The 9,719-nt window shown below is 47.1% G+C and overlaps 1 long non-coding RNA gene across 1 annotated transcript; it reads left to right on the top strand.

The window, feature by feature from the left end:
* The first annotated feature begins 1,490 nt into the window (after positions 1 to 1,490).
* On the top strand, positions 1,491 to 2,703 carry LOC310709274. The gene is made up of 2 exons (XR_014527440.1): positions 1,491 to 1,698; positions 2,569 to 2,703. It is a non-coding gene; the product is annotated as an uncharacterized lncRNA (long non-coding RNA).
* Positions 2,704 to 9,719: the final 7,016 nt, after the last annotated feature.

Here is a 9,719-nt window from a genome sequence, read left to right as displayed (position 1 = left end):
CCATCCCTTTCCTAGTTTTGGTTGCCCTTTTCTGAACCTTTTCAGAAAAAATATCCTATCGAGGGAAGGTGTTCAGAACTGTACATGGTATTCCAAATGCTTTCTCCATCTTCCAGTTCAAACAGTTAAGGGGTTGGTGGTTGGTTTGTTTTTTGCAAGCCCGTGGTTCTTAGAACATGGCAGAAGGTGCTTGATGAGCCCAGAAAGACTGCACAGTGGAGTGGTCTGCTAGTTGCGCTTGGAAGAGAGCATGAGGAGCCAAGAGGAGCCCCCAAAGACCCTGCTGCTGTGCCATCATAGAATCATAGAGTTGGAAGAGACCCCAAGGGCCATCGAGTCCAACCCCCTGTCAAGCAGGAAACACCATCAGAGCACTCCTGACATATGGTTGTCAAGCCTCTGCTTAAAGACCTCCAAAGAAGGAGACTCCACCACACTCCTTGGCAGCAAATTCCACTGTCGAACAGCTCTTACTGTCAGGAAGTTCTTCCTAATGTTTAGGTGGGATCTTCTTTATTGTAGTTTGGATCCATTGCTCCGTGTCCGCTTCTCTGAAGCAGCAGAAAACAACCTTTCTCCCTCCTCTATGTGACATCCTTTTATATATTTGAACATGGCTATCATATCACCCTTTAACCTCCTCTTCTCCAGCCTAACATGCCCAGCTCCCTTAGCTGTTCCTCATAAGGCATCGTTTCCAGGCCTTTGACCATTTTGGTTGCCCTCCTCTGGACACGTTCCAGTTTGTCAGTGTCCTTCTTGAACTGTGGTGCCCAGAACTGGACACAGTACTCCAGGTGAGGTCTGACCAGAGCAAAATACAGTGGCACTATTACTTCCCTTGATCTAGATGCTATACTCCTATTGATGCAGCCCAGAATTGCATTGGCTTTTTTAGCTGCCGCGTCACACTGTTGGCTCATGTCAAGTTTGTGGTCAACCAAGACTCCTAGATCCTTTTCACATGTACTGCTCTCAAGCCAGGTGTCACCCATCTTGTATTTGTGCCTCTCATTTTTTTGCCCAAGTGCAATACTTTACATTTCTCCCTGTTAAAATTCATCTTGTTTGTTTTTGCCCAGTTCTCTAATCTGTCAAGGTCAATTTGAAGTGTGATCCTGTCCTCTGGGGTGTTAGCCACCCCTCCCAGTTTGGTGTCATCTGCAAATTTGATCAGGATGCCCTTGAGTCCATCATCCAAGTCATTGATAAAGATGTTGAATAAGACCGGGCCCAAGACAGAACCCTGTGGCACCCCACTAGTCACTCTTCTCCAGGATGAAGAGGAACCATTGATGAGCACCCTTTGGGTTTGGTCAGTCAGCCAATTACAATCATTCCATCCTTACTGTGGCCAACCAGAAGATTCAGGGGAGCCTCTGAGTGGGACATGTGCTGTTGTGTCTCTGAATGGGGAAATGGGGAATATATTGCAAAACAACCTCTTTGATCTTCCCTTGTACAGGGATCACAACCTGTGCAATACATGCTTCTCATCATTTCTTGTGCAATGATGGCCTCACCTTCCTAAAGCAATTAAATCTGGGCAGGACTCCCCTGAGGATGGGCCTTATAAAGCACCTGGCTACAGGCTAGAGAGCACTCTGCTCTGCCTCACCATGAAGTCTGGTGGCCTCGTCTTCTTCCTCGTGGGGCTCTTCGCTCTCTGTGCCATGATGCCCTCTGCCTCAGCCCAAGGTATGTGACCCCACTGGGGCCAATCCTTCTGATGCTGCTTTGTGTGGGCCTCCAAGTGGGACCCCCTTCATCCCACACCCCCAAACCCTTCCAAGTGTAGAGTCCAGACTCTTCAGAGGAGCAGAGGCACTGCTATACCTGGGAATGTTGTAGGTGGCTCAACAGTGAATCCTTCGATGTGTTGCCATCTCCTGGAGGATACCAGAGAGTTCTTATGGATGGGAGGAAGGAAGAGAAGTGGGGTGATAGCTGAGGAGGGGAGGGGAGGATGGAGATGGAGGCACCTCCCCAACACACACAAGCAACTAAAGGTGGCCCTTAAAGCTACAGCCCAGGAGTTAAGCAGGTGCAGAAAGGAGGTCTCTGGTGCCCAGTCCATAGCTGGAAAGAACTTGGTATCAAGAAGAAGAAGAAGAGTTTGGATTTGATATCCCGCTTTATCACTACCTGAAGGAGTCTCAAAGCGGCTCACAATCTCCTTTCCCTTCCTCCCCCGCAACAAACACTCTGTGAGGTGAGTGGGGCTGAGAGACTTCACAGAAGTGTGACTGGCCCAAGGTCACCCAGCAGCTGCATGTGGAGGAGCGGAGATGCGAACCCGGTTCCCCAGATTACGAGTCTACCGCTCTTAACCACTCCACCACACTACACATCCCCATCAAGGGATGGGGGTGGCCATTGTGGGAGACGTTAGCCAGCCCCAGCAAAGACTGATCCAGTTGCAACCCAGATGTTCAACTCTGTGCTTAGAGGGAGGAGAAAAACAGGAGGAAACTAATCCATCTGGGCTGTGCTCATCCTATACAGGCTGGGGTAAATAAAGGCTTTTCAAATGTTGTCTCTGAGCCATAATGATGTTCTTTGTTTCAGGGAAGCCTGGAAATTGCCCTTTCTATGCTGCAGTAGTGAAGCCACCTTGCATTGCGTGGTGTAATACAGATTATGATTGTCCTTCCGTCATGAAATGCTGCCCAAAATTTTGCTCCAAGGTCTGCGAAAACCCAAGTAAGATGCTGAGCCCCTTGTGGATAATTTATTGTTATTTATTGCCCCCCCCCTTTCCCTTCACTATGGGCTCCCAGTGTGTGTTGCAGTTTGAAACTGCAGTTAAAACAAATTGCAGGAATAGAGTTGGTCCGCCAAAGATGTAGATATCTATCAGGTGGGAACAACATAATGAGGGTGCCAGACACACCTCTGTGGGAAGGGAGTTCCCCCAACTTAGGGGCTGCCCCAGAGATGACTTTGTCAGGGTGGAGGAACTGCCTTCTGATGTTTACTCCCATGAGAGTCTGCAAGTATGGAGAAGCTCTCTCAGATAGTTGGTGCCTACGTTATTTAGGGCGTTAGACATTAATGTAGGCACCTTGAATGGAGTCAGGAAAGGAACTAGGTGGGCTGAAGACAGCAGTTCTGCACAAATTGTCCAAGTTTTGCTCGAGGAGTTTTGCCTGTTGCCTCTGAACTGACAGCTAAGAGATGGTCCATAATCATGACATGGGAACAGGGGGATGGGGCCATAGCTCTGTCAATGAGCACCTTGGTCCCAGGCTCCATCTGGGCATCTCCAGGTAAGGGAAACCCTTGTTGTCTGCTTAGCTAGGGTGATGAGCACCAATCTCTCTAGGGTTCTTGGATGCCTGAACACTCTTTTACTCCTGCAGCAAACTGATGGCAGTGATGCACAGCCTGAAATCCCTGCAACTCCTACAGTTTTGGAGAGGTGAACCCAGCACCCAAGGAGTGAAGGCAACAATAAACCCAGCTCCCTCTTGACCCAATGGGCCCGATCCAGCATCCTTCCCTGCCTGCAATAAAATGATCCCTGTGCCTGCATACCAGAGTGTCTTGTTCTTGAGTCTTGCTTGCTTATATCTTTCCAAAAGGGTGTTGGCAGGAGGAAGGGAGGAAGAGCCCTTGGCTGAGGGCTGTGGAAACCCAAGGGATCACACATACAGCCAGGGAAGGGCAGCTTCGCAATGGGGCAGAGTTAGGAGGGGAAATGCACTGGGTGAAGGGCGAAGGGTCGCTGTCTGTTGGGGGGTAGAAGCAGGGGAACTAAGGCCATTGATTTAAAGCAGGCTGGGTGTAATGGGATCTTGTAAGTCAAATAATGCACCCCTCTCTTGACTTCCATCCCTAGTTCCCAAATATTTGACTAACAAAGCAGGGCTTCCTGTGTCTTGCCTCTGGGACCCAGGTCCTTTGTGGTCTCTCTCCTGGAGTGTGTTGCTGCTTTTGTGCCAACCTTCCTCATCTGAAATCAACTGGATACAGGACAGCAGCAGCTGTGTGCGCAGGACCCCCCTGCAGTGATGGGCAGGGAGGGTGACCAGAACTCCTGGGACCTCTTCCTCTGGTTATTCAGCAGCCAAGAGCTGATTCCTGTTCCACACAGAGTCCAAAGTGGCAGCATTGTGGGGCCCTCAGGTGGAAGACTCAGGTGGGAACAGTGTGAATATGAGGAGTCCTAACCACATGGAGGGACGCAGGTGGCGCTGTGGGTTAAACCACAGAGCCTAGGGCTTGCCAATCAGAAGGTCGGCGGTTCGTATCCCCGCGACGGGGTGAGCTCCCATTGCTCGGTCCCTGCTCCTGCCAACCTAGCAGTTCGAAAGCACGTCAGAGTGCAAGGAGATAAATAGGTACCGCTCTGGCGGGAAGGTAAACGGCATTTCTGTGCGCTGCTCTGGTTCGCCAGAAGCAGCTTAGTCATGCTGGCCACATGACCCAGAAAAGCAGTCTGTGGACAAACGTCGGCTCCCTCGGCCAACAAAGCAAAATGAGTGCCACAACCCCAGAGTCATCCTCAACTGGACCTAATGGTCAGGGGTACCTTTACCTTTACTACTACTACTACTACTACTACTACTACTACTACTACTATTTTTACCTTACCACGTCTTTCTCCCTAATGGGACTCAAGGCAGCTTAAAGATAATAATAACAACCACTAAAAGCATAGAATAAAACACAAATTTAAAACAACAATTAAACTGTGTGTGTGTGTGTGTGTGTGTGTGTGTCATTTATTAAGGTCAAACAAATAATTACAATAAAAACAGCACCACACCAGCTCTTTCATTAAAACAGCACTTCCCAAAAGCCGGTTGGAAAGTCTTCACCTGCCGGAAGGACAAGGAGGCAGCCAGTTCAATGGATGCAAAGCGCAGCAGCCCAAGTCCTGACGGAGCGTGTTCCAGTGGTCACATTGATGGAACCAGAACTGCAGGTTCTCTTGCTTTCTGTTTTAATTGGTAAGCTGAGCTTGGCGTGGGGCTAATTCAAAAGGAATATAGATACCCCAGAGACCCAGGGCTCTGAGCATCAACTAATGTCTGCTTCTGGGATGAGCTTGCATGACATGGTCTTTCCAAGAATGAAAGAAAGAAATACTTGCAGGGCTATCATTTCACCCCTTAACCTCCTCTTCTCCAGGCTAAACATGCCCAGCTCCTTTAGGCGTTCCTCATAAGGACTTGGGCTGCTGCACTTCCGGGGTGGCGCCCTCTGAACAGGAGGGACTAGCTCCGCAGGAAACTGGTCTTCTCCGCTACGGCGAAGCGGGAACCCTTTTAAAAATCACAGGCGGATGACTCCTGTGACCATGGGACTCGGCAGGCACCTTTAGCGCCCCCCCAACTCGCTAAGGAACCCACTAACAGGCTCCGAAGTGAAGAGGGGGAAGTGGCGCAGTGCTGTGAGTCAACTGCTATTTCCGCGGAGCGAAGCCGCATAGCCGTTGCCGGAGAGCGCTGCCTTTTTCCTGGGACAATTTGGACTCTAAAATAAGCACCCGTGAGTACTTAGACTTTGAACAACTGGACATTAAATAAAGACTTGCGAGCAGAAAGGAATTGGATTTTAAAAACCTATTTTAATTTGGTACGGAACGGGAAGGTCTAAACAGGAAGTCAGCCTTCCGTTCTTCTGTAGACAGAATAAAGCAAAGACAATGTAAACTAGAGCTTAGAAAATCGCCTTTAAAGGATCGGATTTCATCATTTAAAATTGTGGAACCCCCCTTCGATAGCAGGAGGAGGAGGGGGATTTTTTTCGGACTGTTTAAAGTGAGTTTAAAGAAAAGTAAATTTCCTCCGTCCTGATCCTGGAGCAGGGTGTCAGGACTGACGTTTGAAGTTCATTGACCAGAGACAAGTGATTTTGACAGATAGCTAAAAGAAGAGAAACATAGCGATTCCATTGCTTCCCTTCGCATCGTTAAGTAACAAATATTGACAAAGTATTTAAAAAAGGGAAACTTTGTTGCAAGAACAAATAGAAGTTTTCCCCCTAGAGGGAGACTGTGTAAGTGTAACCAACTCCAGGGAGCCGGCAGCTGTTACAGATTACAATCATGGGAACAGGCATTTGACCTTGCAGGACAATGTACTCGGAAGCTTTGTTGTGTGCTTTCTATAAAACAAATGCCCTGCTGGAACAGTTACATGAGAAGGTGAATTTGATGGCGACTTCAACTAGAAGTTTTGAACAGGCAATGGGAAATTTTGAACAGACAGTGGGAAAATATGTGGAGCCCACTCAGGAATTAAATCAGGAGTGTGCCCTGACAGAACAGGCCCAACAGGAATATGAGTTTTTGGATTTGACAAATGAACTTGGAAAAAGCCAGATTTGGAAAGGAAAAGTTTGGTTTGGCTTGGAAATGGGGGGCTGGATTGACTCCCCTATGCTGGGATGTTTGGACTTTTCAAATCTAGCAATGGGCCGTGAGATGTTTGGGATTGTGGGGGCTCTTAATTTTGGAGGGTCTTTGAAACATGTTTTTAAATACCATATGGAATTCAGTGTTGAATATGGAAAAGGGGCTGATCTGTCGAGAAGGGTTAAAAATATTGCCAAGCTGGAATTACCACGAGCTGGAGACAAGGGAAAATACAGTTACAAATATGAAGAAGAGCTGCGGAAGGGACATGGAAGAGACTTGAGGGCCTCGGATATAAGGCTGCCAGGTTAATGGGCTAGACTGACGGGAATAAGGACTGACAAAACCCGGAACCAGGAGGAAGGGACGTTGGACGAAGATTGGATCTGCTTGCATTTTTTTTTCTACCATTAGAATTGTTTTATAAAATTGATGAATGTTAGAAAAATGTTGGAATGAAATAACTTGGCTTTAGTAAAGATGTTTAAAGAATTATGAAAGAATATTATGGTTATGAGAAGTTGGTAAGGATAAGATTTAAGTTTTAAGCCTTAAGGTTTATTTTATTATAGAAAGATAAGATTAAAACAGTTTAGGGTAATGTAATGACAGAATATTATGAAATATGGAAAGGATTTGCTGGGATAATTAATAACTAGGATACAAAGAAAGGGAGGAGGAGGAGGTCAAAGAAAGAAGGTAATGACAGTTGAGGATTTGAGAATAATGAATTTGTTTTTAAAGGTTTTTAATTGTTTGTGATGTATTTTTGTATTTTTTTCCTGTCACTTTTTCTTATTTTTGATGGTTGGAAGGGGTTTTTTTCTTTTTTTTCTTTTTCTACTTTGTTAACTATTTTTACTTTGTATTTGCTACTGCTTTTATTTTATTTGGTAACATTTTGAAAATTTCAATAAATATCTTATTAAAAAAAAAGGACTTGGGCTGCTGCGCTTTGCATCCATTGAACTGGCTACCTTCTTGTCCTTCCGGCAGGTGAAGACTTTCCAAGCGGCTTTTGGGAAGTGCTGTTTTAATGAAAGGGCCGGCGTGGTGCTGTTTTTATTGTAATTATTTGTTTGGCTTGAATAAATGAGATACACACATGCACACATGCACACAATGTTTAATTGTTGTTTTTAATTTGTGTTTTATTCTATGCTTTTAGTGGTTATTATTATTATCTTTAAGCTGCCTTGAGTCCCATCAGGGAGAAAGTCAGGGTAAGGTAATAATAATAATAATAATAATAATAATAATAATAATAATAATAGTAAAGGAAAAGGTACCCCTGACCGTTCGGTCCAGTCGTGACCGACTCTGGCGTTGTGGTGCTCATCTTGCTTTACTGGACGAGGGAGCTGGCGTACAGCTTCCGGGTCATGTGGCCAGCATGACTAAGCCGCTTCTGGCAGACCAGAGCAGCGCACGGAAATGGCGTTTACCTTCCCGCCGGAGCGGTACCTATTTATCTACTTGCACTTTGACGTGCTTTTGAACTGCTAGGTGGGCAGGAGCAGGGACTGAGCAATGGGAGCTCACCCCGTCGCGGGGATTCAAACCGCCAACCTTCTGATTGGCAATTCCTAGGCTCTGTGGTTTAACCCATAGCACCACCTGCGTCCTAATAATTATAGTAGTAGCCAGAACCTCCTCTGGATGTGGCTGAGGCATGTGCCAGCTTGCCAGCTTGCCTTTTCCAGGAACAGCTTACAGCAGCTGACACAGCAGATGTTCTGTGATAAGACTTCTGGCCGCAGTTCCCAGCTGAGCACCCACATCCAGCAGCACTTTCAAGGCTCAGGTGGGACTCAGATGACAAAATGCAGCTCCACCCAAGACCGGTTGTAAATTTAGCCACAGATTAGCTAATTCTCTGGCAAAGTGTCCGCCTTGTTGCCTAGATGCTTTCCAGTTTGGTAGCTTCTGTAATCTGGTCCTTGGCTGCTTTCAAGCAACGGTTATTCATTCATTCATTTAGATATTTGTACACCACAGGTGTGGGTGTGGGTGTGGGTGTGGTTTACAGCAATAAAAACACAAACCCATACAATAAAAAGTTAAAAGCAGACATTGATTAACATTGTGGAACAATTTATTCTTAATTGCTTGCATAGGCCTGGTGGAATAGCAAAATTTTCAGCAGGCAAACTGGCACAGAAGGCGCCTGTTGAATCTCTAGTGGCAGAGAGTTCCACAGGACTTGGCCAATAACCCTAAAGCTTGGTCTACTTGTTGTTGTCAAATGAACCTCATCAACTTGGGGAATGACCAGTGATGCTTCTGCATGTGATCTCAGTTATCTCAGCACACCTTCTGTCTCTCTGTGGCCTTCTTGGGATATGTGAAGGAGGAGGGGGGAAAGACCGCTCTCCTTCTCAGGCTGCCAATACCATGTTCCAGATCTCCCCACAGTTTCATGCAGCTATTCAACAGAGCCACTTCCGCCCTGCAGAGGAGGTGGGGTTGCAGGAATCCCCAGCTGCGTCACCCCCTGGCCAGCCAATCAGCTGGCTCTGAGGGTGTGGCCTGCCCTATTTAACACAGGCGCAGCAGGGGATCACCCTCTTTACCGGTCTGCCAGCTGTTCCTGTTTCCCACCCTCCCACTCTATAAGGCTTTTGTTCCTGGACCTTGCTATGGACCTTCGTTGGTTGCCGTTGAATTTTTCCACTTGGCAAATTGGAACCGGCCACTTGGTTTTCGCCTACCTCGTAGCAAATCGTCACAACTGTCTGGGTATTGGCGGTTAGGCCAATATTGTTCAGTATTGTTCTGTAGATGGAATAGGGGAGGTAGCGCCATCACTTGCCCCACTTACTGAAGGGTAGTCCAGTAAAGGATTCCAGGGGCCCTGTCCAAAGCCTAAGGAGGTTAGGGCCCAAGGCACGCCCCCTAGTGGTGACCCCAGGGGAGTTCCTAGTTGATGTGCATCTGCAGGACTCCCCCTACTGGTGGTTAACCCTTCCCGGACTTCAAGCAGACGGGCTGGAGTCGGATATTGATATTGATTGTAATAATATTTTCATGCTCTCAGCTACACTTTTGCTAGCGGTAACATTTTTGCTGTTTTATTTTTTTTTACTCAGGGGACAAAGAGCTGCCCATTGAGAATCACCAGCAATGTTGCCCTCCACCTCGCAGGCAACCCCCCTTCTGCCAAGCCAGGTCAGGGCTGTGGGGTTTCCCCATGTCCTGGGGTTTACTCCTGCCAGAAGCCAGCAGAACCAGGAAGCTCCAGTTTTGACTGGAAAAAGTTGCCAACAATGGCCCCAAACAGGTATGAACCAATCTCCGGAGGCAATGTCTTCATTTCCTGCCAAAACCCATTTTTTTGTGTGAAAAGGTCACCCAA

This window comes from Podarcis liolepis (assembly GCF_965112155.1).
Source record: "Podarcis liolepis genome assembly, chromosome: 6".
In the NCBI taxonomy this organism is placed as follows: Eukaryota; Metazoa; Chordata; class Lepidosauria; order Squamata; family Lacertidae; genus Podarcis; species Podarcis liolepis.
This window is presented reverse-complemented; position numbering and strand designations above follow the sequence as displayed.